Raw genomic sequence first — 15,093 nt, 5'->3', positions numbered from 1 at the left:
ATTAAATTCGGATGCAAACTCTGTGTTTCATCGTCAATAAGAAGGTCCAGGGGATACAGTAAACCTGAAGTGTAGTATCGGAATCTAAAACTGGACTCACAGGAGAGGTTCAAATCATAGAAAGTTAGAGTGTCAGCCCTCTTGTACTTAAGTCGGCATTGTGCCTTTTGAATTTAATTCCGATGCAATTTCTGTGTTTCATCGTCAACAAGAAGCTGCAAGGTATACAGTAAACCTGAAGTGAAGCATCGGAATCTAAAACTGGACTCACAGGAGAGGTTCAAATCATAGAAAGCGAGAGTATTAGTCCTCTTCTACTTAGGTCGGCACTGTGCCTTTTGAATTTAATTCCGATGCAATTTCTGTGTTTCATCGTCAATAAGTACGTCCAAGGGAAACAGTAAACCTGAAGTGAAGCATCGGAATCTAGAACTGTACTCACAGGAGATGTTCAAATCATAGAAAGTGAGAGTGTCAGTCCTCTTGTACTTAAGCCGCCATTGTGATTTTTGTATTAAATTCGGATTGAATTTCAGTGTCTCATCGTCAATAAGAAGGTCCAAGGGTTACAGTAAACCTGAAGTGAAGCATCGGAAATTAAAACCGGTCTCACAGGAGAGGTTCAAATCATAGAAAGTGCGAGTGTCAGTCCTCTTGTACTTAAGTCGGCATTGTGCCATTTGTATTAAATTCGGATGCGATTTCCGTGTTTTATCGTCAATAAGAAGGTTTATGGGATACAGTAAACCTGAAGTGAAGCATCGGAACCTAAATCTGACCTCACAGGAGAGGTTCGAATCATAGAAAGTGAGAGGGTCAGCCCACTTGTACTTAAGTCGGCATTGTGCCATTTGTATTAAATTCGGATGCAATTTCTGTGTTTCATCGTCAATAAGAATGTCCAAGGGATACAGTAAACCTGAGGTGAAGCATCGGAATCTAAAACTGGACTCACAGGAGAGGTTCAATTCATAGAAAGTGAAAGTGTCAGTCCTCTTGTACTTAAGTCGCCATTGTGCCTTTTGTATTAAATTCGGATACAATTTCTGTGTTTCATCGTCAATAAGAAGGTCCAAGGGATACAGTAAACCTGAAGTGAAGCATCGGAATCCAAAACTGGACTCACAGGAGAGGTTCGAATCATAGAAAGTTAGAGTGTCAGTCCTCTTGTACTTAAGTCGGAATTGTGCCTTTTGTATTAAATTCGGATGCAAACTCTGTGTTTCATCGTCACTAAGAAGGTCCAAGGGATACAGAAAACCTGAAGTGAAGCATCGGAATCTAAAACTGGACTCACAGGAGAGGTTCAAATCATAGAAAGTTAGAGTGTCAGTGCTCTTGTACTTAAGTCGGCATTATGCCTTTTGAATTTAATTCCGATGCAATTTCTGTGTTTCATCGTCAATAAGAAGGTCCAAGGGATACAGTAAACCTGAAGTGAAGCATCGGAATCTAAAACTGTACTCACAGGAGAGGTTCAAATCACAGAAAGTGAGAGTGTCAGTCCTCTTTTGCTTAAGTCGGCATTGTGCGTTTTGAATTTAATTCGGATGCAATTTCTGTGTTTCATCGTCAATAAGAAGGTCCAAGGGATACAGTAAACCTGAAGTGAAGTATCGGAATCCAAAACTGGACTCACAGAAGAGGTTCAAATCATAGAAAGTTAGAGTGTCAGTCCTCTTGTACTTAAGTCGGCATTGTGCCTTTTGTATTAAATTCGGATGCAAACTCTGTGTTTCATCGTCAATAAGAAGGTCCAAGGGATACAGTAAACCTGAAGTGAAGTATCGGAATCTAAAACTGGACTCACAGGAGAGGTTCAAATCATAGAAAGTTAGAGTGTCAGCCCTCTTGTACTTAAGTCGGCATTGTGCCTTTTGAATTTAATTCCGATGCAATTTCTGTGTTTCATCGTCAACAAGAAGCTGCAAGGTATACAGTAAACATGAAGAGAAGCATCGCAATCTAAAACTGGACTCACAGGAGAGGTTCAAATCATAGAAAGTGAGAGTATTAGTCCTCTTCTACTTAGGTCGGCACTGTGCTTTTTGAATTTAATTCCGATGCAATTTCTGTGTTTCATCGTCAATAAGAACGTCCAAGGGAAACAGTAAACCTGAAGTGAAGCATCGGAATCTAGAACTGGACTCACAGGAGATGTTCAAATCATAGAAAGTGAGAGTGTCAGTCCTCTTGTACTTTTGCCGCCATTGTGATTTTTGTATTAAATTCGGATAGAATTTCTGTGTCTCATCGTCAATAAGAAGGTCCCAGGGTTACAGTAAACCTGAAGTGAAGGATCGGAATTTAAAACCGGTCTCACAGGAGAGGTTCAAATCATAGAAAGTGCGAGTGTCAGTCCTCTTGTACTTAAGTCGGCATTGTGCCATTTGTATTAAATTCGGATGTGATTTCCGTGTTTTATCGTCAATAAGAAGGTTTATGGGATACAGTAAACCTGATGTGAAGCGTCGGAATCTAAATCTGACCTCACAGGAGAGGTTCGGATCATATAAAGTGAGAGTGTCAGCCCTCTTGTACTTAAGTCGGCATTGTGCCATTTGTATTAAATTCGGATGCAATTTCTGTGTTTCATCGTCAAAAAGAATGTCCAAGGGATACAGTAAACCTGAGGTGAAGCATCGGAATCTAAAACTGGACTCAAAGGAGAGGTTCAATTCATAGAAAGTTAAAGTGTCAGTCCTTATGTACTTAAGTCGCCATTGTGCCTTTTGTATTAAATTCGGATGCAATTTCTGTGTTTCATCGTCAATAAGAAGGTCCAAGGGATACAGTAAACCTGAAGTGAAGCATCGGAATCCAAAACTGGACTCACAGGAGAGGTTCAAATCATAGAAAGTTAGAGTAACAGTCCTCTTGTACTTAAGTCGGTATTGTGCCTTTTGTATTAAATTCGGATGCAAAATCTGTGTTTCATCGTCAATAAGAAGGTCCAAGGGAAACAGTAAACCTGCAGTGAAGCATCGGAATCTAAAACTGGACTCACAGGAGAGGTTCAAATCATAGAAAGTTAGAGTGTCAGTCCTCTTGTACTTATGTCGGCATTGTGCCTTTTGAATTTAATTCCGATGCAATTTCTGGGTTTCATCGTCAATAAGAAGATCCAAGGGATACAGTAAACCTGAAGTGAAGCATCGGAATCTAAAACTGGACTCACAGGAGAGGTTCAAATCATAGATAGTTAGAGTGTCAGTCCTCTTTACTTATGTCGGCATTGTGCGTTTTGAATTTGATTCCGATGCAATTTATGTGTTTCATCGTCAACAAGAAATTCCAAGGGATACAGTAAACCAGAAGTGAAGCGTCGGAATCTAAAACTGGACTCACAGGAGATGTTCAAATCTTAGAAAGTGAGAGCTTCAGTCCTCTTGTACTTAAGTCGCCATTGTATTTTTTGTATTAAATTCGGATGCAATTTCTGTGTTTCATCGTCAATAAGAAGGTCCAAGGGATACAGTAAACCTGAAGTGAAGCATCGGAATCTAAAACTGGACTCACAGGAGAGGTTCGAATCATAGAAAGTTAGAGTGTCAGTCCTCTTGTACTTAAGTCGACATTGTACCTTTTGTATTAAATTCGGATGCAAACTCTGTGTTCCATCGTCAATTAGAAGGTCCAAGGGACACAGTAAACCTGAAGTGAAACATCGGAATCTAAAACTGGACTCACAGGAGAGGTTCAAATCATAGAAAGTGAGGGTGTCAGTCCTCTTGTACTTAAGACGGCATTGTGCTTTTTGAATTTAATTCCGATGCAATTTCTGTGTTTCTTCGTCAATAATAAGGTGCAAGGTATACAGTAAACCTGTAGTGAAGCATCGGAATCTAAATCTGACCTCACAGGAGAGGTTCGAATCATAGAGAGTTAGAGTGTCAGTCCTCTTGTACTTAAGTCGGCATTGTGCCATTTGCATTACATTCGGATGCAATTTCTGTGTTTCATCGTCAATAAGAAGGTCTAAGGGATACAGTAAACCTGAAGTGAAGCATCGGAATCTAAAACTGGACTAACAGGAGAGGTTCAAATCATAGAATGTGAAAGTGTCAGTCCTCTTGTACTTAAGCCGCCATTGTGCCTTTTGTATTAAGTTCGGATGCAATTTCTGTGTTTCATCGTCAATAAGAAGGTCCAAGGGATACAGTAAACCTGAAGTGAAGCATCAGAATCTAAAACTGGTCTCTTAGGAGAGGTTCAAAGCATAGAAAGTTAGAATGTCAGTCCTCTTGTACTTAAGTCGGCATTGTGACTTTTGAATTTAATTCCGATGCTTTTTCTGTGTTTCATTGTTAATAAGAAGGTCCAAGGGATACAGTAAACCTGAAGCGAAGCAACGGAATCTAAAACTGGTCTCACAGGAGTTGTTCAAATCATAGAAAGTTAGAATGTCAGTCCTCTTGTACTTAAGTCGGCATTGTGCCTTTTGTATTAAATTCGGATGCAATTTCTGTGTTTCATCGTCATTAAGAAGGTGCAAGGTATACAGCAAACCTGAAGTGAAGCATCGGAATCTAAAACTGGACTCACAGGAGAGGTTCAAATCATAGAAAGTTAGAGTGTCAGTCCTCTTTTACTTAAGTCGACATTGTGCCATTTGTATTAAATTCAGATGCAATTTCTGTGTTTCATCGTCAATAAGAAGGTCCAAGGGATACAGTAAACCTGAAGTGAAGCATCGGAATCTAAAACTGGACTCACATGAGAGGTTCAAATCATGGAAAGCGAGAGTGTCAGTCCTTTTGTACTTAAGTCGCCATTGTGCCTTTTGTATTAAATTCGGATGCAATTTCTATGTTTCATCGACAATAAGAAGGTCCAAGGGATATAGTAAACCTGAAGTGAAGCATCGGAATCCAAAACTGGACTCACAGGAGAGGTTCAAATCATAGAAAGTTAGAGTGTCAGTCCTCTTGTACTTAAGTCGGAATTGAGCCTTTTGTATTAAATTCGGATGCAAACTCTGTGTTTCATCGTCACTAAGAAGGTCCAAGGGATATAGTAAACCTGAAGTGAAGCATCGGAATCTAAAACTGGACTCACATGAGAGGATCAAATCATGGAAAGCGAGAGTGTCAGTCCTTTTGTACTTAAGTCGCCATTGTGCCTTTTGTATTAAATTCGGATGCAATTTCTGTGTTTCATCGTCAATAAGATGGTCCAAGGGACAAAGTAAACCTGAAGTGAAGCATCGGAAACTAAAACTGGACTCACAGGAGAGGTTCAAATCATAGAAAGTGAGAGTGTCAGTCCTTTTGTACTTAAGTCCCCATTGTGCCTTTTGTATTAAATTCGGATGCAATTTCTATGTTTCATCGTCAATAAGAAGGTCCAAGGGATATAGTAAACCTGAAGTGAAGCATCGGAATCCAAAACTGGACTCACAGGAGAGGTTCAAATCATAGAAAGTTAGAGTGTCAGTCCTCTTGTACTTAAGTCGGAATTGTGCCTTTTGTATTAAATTCGGATGCAAACTCTGTGTTTCATCGTCACTAAGAAGGTCCAACGGATACAGTAAACCTGAAGTGAAGCATCGGAATCTAAAACTGGAATCACAGGAGAGGTTCAAATCATAGAAAGTTAGAGTGTCAGTGCTCTTGTACTTAAGTCGGCATTATGCCTTTTGAATTTAATTCCGATGCAATTTCTGTGTTTCATCGTCAATAAGAAGGTCCAAGGGATACAGTAAACCTGAAGTGAAGCATCGGAATCTAAAACTGTACTCACAGGAGAGGTTCAAATCATAGAAAGTGAGAGTGTCAGTCCTCTTTGCTTAAGTCGGCATTGTGCGTTTTGAATTTAATCCGGATGCAATATCTGTGTTTCATCGTCAATAGGAAGGTCCAAGGGATACAGTAAACCTGAAGTGAAGTATCGGAATCCAAAACTGGACTCACAGGAGTGGTTCAAATCATAGAAAGTTAGAGTGTCAGTCCTCTTGTACTTAAGTCGGCATTGTGCCTTTTGTATTAAATTCGGATGCAAACTCTGTGTTTCATCGTCAATAGGAAGGTCCAAGGGTTACAGTAAACCTGAAGTGAAGTATTGGAATCTAAAACTGGACTCACAGGAGAGGTTCAAATCATAGAAAGTTAGAGTGTCAGCCGTCTTGTACTTAAGTCGGCATTGTGCCTTTCAAATTTAATTCCGATGCAATTTCTGTGTTTCATCGTCAACAAGAATCTGCAAGGTATACAGTAAACCTGAAGTGAAGCATCGGAATCTAAAACTGGACTCACAGGAGAGGTTCAAATCATAGAAGGTGAGAGTATTAGTCCTCTTCTACTTAGGTCGGCACTGTGCCTTTTGAATTTAATTCCGATGCAATTTCTGTGTTTCATCGTCAATAAGAACGTCCAAGGGAAACAGTAAACCTGAAGTGAAGCATCGGAATCTAGAACTGGACTCACAGGAGATGTTCAAATCATAGAAAGTGAGAGTGTCAGTCCTCTTGTACTTAAGCCGCCATTGTGATTTTTGTATTAAATTCGGATTGAATTTCTGTGTCTCGTCGTCAACAAGAAAGTCCAAGGGTTACAGTAAACCTGAAGTGAAGCATCGGAATTTAAAACCGGTCTCACAGGAGAGGTTCAAATCATAGAAAGTGCGACTGTACATAAATCGGCATTGTGCCATTTGTACTAAATTCGGATGCGATTTCCGTGTTTTATCGTCAATAAGAAGGTTTATGGGATACAGTAAACCTGAAGTGAAGCATCGGAATCTAAATCTGACCTCACAGGAGAGGTTCGAATCATAGAAAGTGAGAGTAACAGCCCTCTTGTACTTAAGTCGGCATTGTGCCATTTGTATTAAATTCGGATGCAATTTCTGTGTTTCATCGTCAATAAGAATGTCCAAGGGATACAGTAAACCTGAGGTGAAGCATCGGAATCTAAAACTGGACTCACAGGAGAGGTTCAAATCATAGAAAGTTAGAGTGTCAGTCCTCTTGTACTTAAGTCGGCATTGTGCCTTTGAATTTAATTCCGATGCCATTTCTGGGTTTCATCGTCAATAAGAAGATCCAAGGGATACAGTAAACCTGAAGTGAAGCATCGGAATCTAAAACTGGACTCACAGGAGAGGATCAAATCATAGAAAGTGAGAGTGTCAGTCCTCTTTACTTATGTCGGCATTGTGCGTTTTGAATTTGATTCCGATGCAATTTATGTGTTTCATCGTCAACAAGAAATTCCAAGGGATACAGTAAACCAGAAGTGAAGCGTCGGAATCTAAAACTGGACTCACAGGAGATGTTCAAATCTTAGAAAGTGAGAGCTTCAGTCCTCTTGTACTTAAGTCGCCATTGTGATTTTTGTATTAAATTCGGATGCAATTTCTGTGTTTCATCGTCAATAAGAAGGTCCAAGGGATACAGTAAACCTGAAGTGAAGCATCGGAATCTAAAACTGGACTCACAGGAGAGGTTCAAATCATAGAAAGTTAGAGTGTCAGTCCTCTTGTACTTAAGTCGACATTGTACCTTTGTATTAAATTCGGATGCAAACTCTGTGTTCCATCGTCAATTAGAAGGTCCGAGGGACACAGTAAACCTGAAGTGAAACATCGGAATCTAAAACTGGACTCACAGGAGAGGTTCAAATCATAGAAAGTGAGGGTGTCAGTCCTCTTGTACTTAAGACGGCATTGTGCCTTTTGAATTTAATTCCGATGCAATTTCTGTGTTTCATCGTCAATAATAAGGTGCAAGGTATACAGTAAACCTGTAGTGTAGCATCGGAATCTAAAACTGACCTCACAGGAGAGGTTCGAATCATAGAGAGTTAGAGTGTCAGTCCTCTTGCACTTAAGTCGGCATTGTGCCATTTGCATTACATTCGGATGCAATTTCTGTGTTTCATCGTCAATAAGAAGGTCTAAGGGATACAGTAAACCTGAAGTGAAGCATCGGAATCTAAAACTGGACTAACAGGAGAGGTTCAAATCATAGAATGTGAAAGTGTCAGTCCTCTTGTACTTAAGCCGCCATTGTGCCTTTTGTATTAAGTTCGGATGCAATTTCTGTGTTTCATCGTCAATAAGAAGGTCCAAGGGATACAGTAAACCTGAAGTGAAGCATCAGAATCTAAAACTGGTCTCTTAGGAGAGGTTCAAATCATAGAAAGTTAGAATGTCAGTCCTCTTGTACTTAAGTCGGCATTGTGACTTTTGAATTTAATTCCGATGCTTTTTCTGTGTTTCATTGTTAATAAGAAGGTCCAAGGGATACAGTAAACCTGAAGTGAAGCAACGGAATCTAAAACTGGTCTCACAGGAGTGGTTCAAATCGTAGAAAGTTAGAATGTCAGTCCTCTTGTACTTAAGTCGGCATTGTGCCTTTTGTATTAAATTCGGATGCAATTTCTGTGTTTCATCGTCATTAAGAAGGTGCAAGGTATACAGCAAACCTGAAGGGAAGCATCGGAATCTAAGACTGGACTCACAGGAGAGGTTCAAATCATAGAAAGTTAGAGTGTCAGTCCTCTTTTACTTAAGTCGACATTGTGCCATTTGTATTAAATTCAGATGCAATTTCTGTGTTTCATCGTCAATAAGAAGGTCCAAGGGATACAGCAAAACTTGAAGTGAAGCATCGGAATCTAAAACTGGACTCACATGAGAGGTTCAAATCATGGAGAGCGAGAGTGTCAGTCCTCTTGTACTTAAGTCGCCATTGTGCCTTTTGTACTAAATTCGGATGCAATTTCTGTGATTCATCGTCAATAAGAAGGTCCTAGGGATACAGTAAACCTGAATTGAAGCATCGGAATCCAAAACTGGACTCACAGGTGAGGTTCAAAGCATAGAAAGTCAGAGTGTCAGTCCTCTTGTACTTAAGGCGGCATTGTGCCTTTTGTATTAAATTCGGATGCAATTTCTGTGTTTCATCGTCATTAAGAAGGTGCAAGGTATACAGCAAACCTGAAGTGAAGCATCGGAATCTAAAACTGGACTCACAGGAGAGGTTCAAATCATAGAAAGTGAGAGTATTAGTCCCCTTCTACTTAGGTCGGCACTGTGCCTTTTGAATTTAATTCCGATGCAATTTCTGTGTTTCATCGTCAATAAGAACGTCCAAGGGAAACAGTAAACCTGAAGTGAAGCATCGGAATCTAGAACTGGACTCACAGGAGATGTTCAAATCATAGAAAGTGAGAGTGTCAGTCCTCTTGTACTTAAGCCGCCATTGTGATTTTTGTATTAAATTCGGATTCAATTTCTGTGTTTCATCGTCAATAAGAAGGTCCAAGGGATACAGTAAACCTGAAGTGAAGCATCGGAATTTAAAACCGGTCTCACAGGAGAGGTTCAAATCATAGAAAGTGCGAGTGTCAGTCCGCTTGTACTTAAGTCGGCATTGTGCCATTTGTATTATATTCAGATGCGATTTCCGTATTTTATCGTCAATAAGAAAGTCCAAGGGATACAGTAAACCTGAAGTGAAGCATCGGAATCTAAATCTGACCTCACACGAGAGGTTCGAATCATAGAAAGTGAGAGTGTCAGCCCTCTTGTACTTAAGTCGGCATTGTGCCATTTGTATTAAATTCGGATGCAATTTCTGTGTTTCATCGTCAATAAGAATGTCCAAGGGATACAGTAAACCTGAGGTGAAGCATCGGAATCTAAAACTGGACTCAGAGGAGAGGTTCACTTCATAGAAATTGAAAGTGTCAGTCCTCTTGTACTTATGTCGCCATTGTGCCTTTTGTATTAAATTCGGATGCAATTTCTGTGTTTCATCGTCAATAAGAAGGTCCAAGGGATACAGTAAACCTGAAGTGAAGCATCGGAATCCAAAACTGGACTCACAGGAGAGGTTCAAATCATAGAAAGTTAGAGTGTCAGTCCTCTTGTACTTAAGTCGGCATTGTGCCTTTTGAATTAAATTCGGATGCAAACTCTGTGTTTCATCGTCAATAAGAAGGTCCAAGGGAAACAGTAAACCTGAAGTGATGCATCGGAATCTAAAACTGGACTCACAGGAGAAGTTCAAATCATAGAAAGTGAGAGTGTCAGTCCTCTTTTACTTGTGTCGGCATTGTGCGTTTTGAATTTGATTCCGAAGCAATTTATGTGTTTCATCGTCAACAAGAAATTCCAAGGGATACAGTAAACCAGAAATGAAGCGTCAGAATCTAAAACTGGACTCACAGGAGATGTTCAAATCATAGAAAGTGAGAGCATCAGTCCTCTTGTACTTAAGTCGCCATTGTGTATTTTGTATTAAATTCGGATGCAATTTCTGTGTTTCATCGTCAATAAGAAGGTCCAAGGGATACAGTAAACCTGAAGTGAAGCATCGGAATCTAAAACTGGACTCACAGGAGAAGTTGAAATCATAGAAAGTTAGAGTGTCAGTCCTCTTGTACTTAAGTCGACATTGTACCTTTTGTATTAAATTCGGATGGAAACTCTGTGTTCCATCGTCAATTAGAAGGTCCGAGGGATACAGTAAACTTGAAGTGAAGCATCGGAATCTAAAACTGGACTCACAGGAGAGGTTCAAATCATAGAAAGTGAGGGTGTCAGTCCTCTTGTACTTAAGACGGCATTGTGCCTTTTGAAATTAATTCCGATGCAATTTCTGTGTTTCATCGTCAATAACAAGGTGCAAGGTATACAGGAAACTTGTAGTGAAGCATCGGAATCTAAATCTGACCTCACAGGAGAGGTTCGAATCATAGAGAGTGAGATTGTCAGATCTCTTGTACTTAAGTCGGCATAGTGCCATTTGCATTAAATTCGGATGCAATTTCTGTGTTTCATCGTCAATAAGAATGTCCAAGGGATACAGTAAACCCGATGTGAAGCATCGGAATCTACAACTCGACTCAGAGGAGAGGTTCAAATCATGGAAAGCGAGAGTGTCAGTCCTCTTGTACTTAAGTCGCCATTGTGCCTTTTGTACTAAATTCGGATGCAATTTCTGTGATTCATCGTCAATAAGAAGGTCCTAGGGATACAGTAAACCTGAATTGAAGCATCGGAATCCAAAACTGGACTCACAGGTGAGGTTCAAAGCATAGAAAGTCAGAGTGTCAGTCCTCTTGTACTTAAGTCGGCATTGTGCCTTTTGTATTAAATTCGGATGCAATTTCTGTGTTTCATCGTCATTAAGAAGGTGCAAGGTATACAGCAAACCTGAAGTGAAGCATCGGAATCTAAAACTGGACTCACAGGAGAGGTTCAAATCATAGAAAGTGAGAGTATTAGTCCTCTTCTACTTAGGTCGGCACTGTGCCTTTTGAATTTAATTCCGATGCAATTTCTGTGTTTCATCGTCAATAAGAACGTCCAAGGGAAACAGTAAACCTGAAGTGAAGCATCGGAATCTAGAACTGGACTCACAGGAGATGATCAAATCATAGAAAGTGAGAGTGTCAGTCCCCTTGTACTTAAGCGACCATTGTGATTTTTGTATTAAATTCGGATTCAATTTCTGTGTTTCATCGTCAATAAGAAGGTCCAAGGGATACAGTAAACCTGAAGTGAAGCATCGGAATTTAAAACCGGTCTCACAGGAGAGGTTCAAATCATAGAAAGTGCGAGTGTCAGTCCGCTTGTACTTAAATCGGCATTGTGCCATTTGTATTAAATTCGGATGCGATTTCCGTATTTTATCGTCAATAAGAAAGTCCAAGGGATACAGTAAACCTGAAGAGAAGCATCGGAATCTAAATCTGACCTCACAGGAGAGGTTCGAATCATAGAAAGTGAGAGTGTCAGCCCTCTTGTACTTAAGTCGGCATTGTGCCATTTGTATTAAATTCGGATGCAATTTCTGTGTTTCATCGTCAATAAGAATGTCCAAGGGATACAGTAAACCTGAGGTGAAGCATCGGAATCTAAAACTGGACTCAGAGGAGAGCTTCACTTCATAGAAATTGAAAGTGTCAGTCCTCTTGTACTTATGTCGCCATTGTGCCTTTTGTATTAAATTCGGATGCAATTTCTGTGTTTCATCGTCAATAAGGAGGTCCAAGGGATACAGTAAACCTGAAGTGAAGCATCGGAGTCCAAAACAGGACTCTCAGGAGAGGTTCAAATCATAGAAAGTTAGAGTGTCAGTCCTCTTGTACTTAAGTCGGCATTGTGCCTTTTGAATTAAATTCGGATGCAAACTCTGTGTTTCATCGTCAATAAGAAGGTCCAAAGGAAACAGTAAACCTGAAGTGATGCATCGGAATCTAAAACTGGACTCACAGGAGAAGTTCAAATCATAGAAAGTTAGAGTGTCAGTCCTCTTGTACTTAAGTCGGCATTGTGCCTTTTGAATTTAATTCCGGTGCAATTTCTGGGTTTCATCGTCAATACGAAGATCCAAGGGATACAGTAAACCTGAAGTGAAGCAACGGAATCTAAAACTGGACTCACAGGAGAGGTTCAAATCATAGAAAGTGAGAGTGTCAGTCCTCTTTTACTTGTGTCGGCATTGTGCGTTTTGAATTTGATTCCGAAGCAATTTATGTGTTTCATCGTCAACAAGAAATTCCAAGGGATACAGTAAACCAGAAATGAAGCGTCAGAATCTAAAACTGGACTCACAGGAGATGTTCAAATCATAGAAAGTGAGAGCATCAGTCCTCTTGTACTTAAGTCGCCATTGTGTATTTTGTATTAAATTCGGATGCAATTTCTGTGTTTCATCGTCAATAAGAAGGTCCAAGGGATACAGTAAACCTGAAGTGAAGCATCGGAATCTAAAACTGGACTCACAGGAGAAGTTGAAATCATAGAAAGTTAGAGTGTCAGTCCTCTTGTACTTAAGTCGACATTGTACCTTTTGTATTAAATTCGGATGGAAACTCTGTGTTCCATCGTCAATTAGAAGGTCCGAGGGATACAGTAAACTTGAAGTGAAGCATCGGAATCTAAAACTGGACTCACAGGAGAGGTTCAAATCATAGAAAGTGAGGGTGTCAGTCCTCTTGTACTTAAGACGGCATTGTGCCTTTTGAATTTAATTCCGATGCAATTTCTGTGTTTCATCGTCAATAACAAGGTGCAAGGTATACAGGAAACCTGTAGTGAAGCATCAGAATCTAAATCTGACCTCACAGGAGAGGTTCGAATCATATAGAGTGAGATTGTCAGATCTCTTGTACTTAAGTCGGCATAGTGCCATTTGCATTAAATACGGATGCAATTTCTGTGTTTCATCGTCAATAAGAATGTCCAAGGGATACAGTAAACCTGAGGTGAAGCATCGGAATCTAAAACTCGACTCAGAGGAGAGGTTCAAATCATGGAAAGCGAGAGTGTCAGTCCTCTTGTACTTAAGTCGCCATTGTGCCTTTTGTACTAAATTCAGATGCAATTTCTGTGATTCATCGTCAATAAGAAGGTCCTAGGGATACAGTAAACCTGAATTGAAGCATCGGAATCCAAAACTGGACTCACAGGTGAGGTTCAAAGCATAGAAAGTCAGAGTGTCAGTCCTCTTGTACTTAAGTCGGCATTGTGCCTTTTGTATTAAATTCGGATGCAATTTCTGTGTTTCATCGTCATTAAGAAGGTGCAAGGTATACAGCAAACCTGAAGTGAAGCATCAGAATCTAAAACTGGACTCACAGGAGAGGTTCAAATCATAGAAATTGAGAGTATTAGTCCTCTTCTACTTAGGTCGGCACTGTGCCTTTTGAATTTAATTCCGATGCAATTTCTGTGTTTCATCGTCAATAAGAACGTCCAAGGGAAACAGTAAACCTGAAGTGAAGCATCGGAAGCTAGAACTGGACTCACAGGAGATGTTCAAATCATAGAAAGTGAGAGTGTCAGTCCTCTTGTACTTAAGCCGCCATTGTGATTTTTGTATTAAATTCGGATTCAATTTCTGTGTTTCATCGTCAATAAGAAGGTCCAAGGGATACAGTAAACCTGAAGTGAAGCATCGGAATTTAAAACCGGTCTCACAGGAGAGGTTCAAATCATAGAAAGTGCGAGTGTCAGTCCGCTTGTACTTAAGTCGGCATTGTGCCATTTGTATTAAATTCGGATGCGATTTCCGTATTTTATCGTCAATAAGAAAGTCCAAGGGATACAGTAAACCTGAAGTGAAGCATCGGAATCTAAATCTGACCTCACAGGAGAGGTTCGAATCATAGAAAGTGAGAGTGTCAGCCCTCTTGTACTTAAGTCGGCATTGTGCCATTTGTATTAAATTCGGATGCAATTTCTGTGTTTCATCGTCAATAAGAATGTCCAAGGGATACAGTAAACCTGAGGTGAAGCATCGGAATCTAAAACTGGACTCAGAGGAGAGCTTCACTTCATAGAAATTGAAACTGTCAGTCCTCTTGTACTTATGTCGCCATTGTGCCTTTTGTATTAAATTCGGATGCAATTTCTGTGTTTCATCGTCAATAAGAAGGTCCAAGGGATACAGTAAACCTAAAGTGAAGCATCGGAATCCAAAACAGGACTCTCAGGAGAGGTTCAAATCATAGAAAGTTAGAGTGTCAGTGCTCTTGTACTTAAGTCGGCATTATGCCTTTTGAATTTAATTCCGATGCAATTTCTGTGTTTCATCGTCAATAAGAAGGTCCAAGGGATACAGTAAACCTGAAGTGAAGTATCGGAATCCAAAACTGGACTCACAGGAGAGGTTCAAATCATAGAAAGTTAGAGTGTCAGTCCTCTTGTACTTAAGTCGGCATTGTGCCTTTTGTATTAAATTCGGATGCAAACTCTGTGTTTCATCGTCAATAAGAAGGTCCAAGGGATACAGTAAACCTGAAGTGAAGTATCGGAATCTAAAACTGGACTCACAGGAGAGGTTCAAATCATAGAAAGTTAGAGTGTCAGCCCTCTTGTACTTAAGTCGGCATTGTGCCTTTTGAATTTAATTCCGATGCAATTTCTGTGTTTCATCGTCAACAAGAAGCTGCAAGGTATACAGTAAACATGAAGAGAAGCATCGCAATCTAAAACTGGACTCACAGGAGAGGTTCAAATCATAGAAAGTGAGAGTATTAGTCCTCTTCTACTTAGGTCGGCACTGTGCTTTTTGAATTTAATTCCGATGCAATTTCTGTGTTTCATCGTCAATAAGAACGTCCAAGGGAAACAGTA

This window comes from Schistocerca americana, chromosome 11, assembly GCF_021461395.2.
Source record: "Schistocerca americana isolate TAMUIC-IGC-003095 chromosome 11, iqSchAmer2.1, whole genome shotgun sequence".
Classification (NCBI taxonomy): Eukaryota; Metazoa; Arthropoda; class Insecta; order Orthoptera; family Acrididae; genus Schistocerca; species Schistocerca americana.
Note: the sequence above shows the minus strand (reverse complement) of the source record.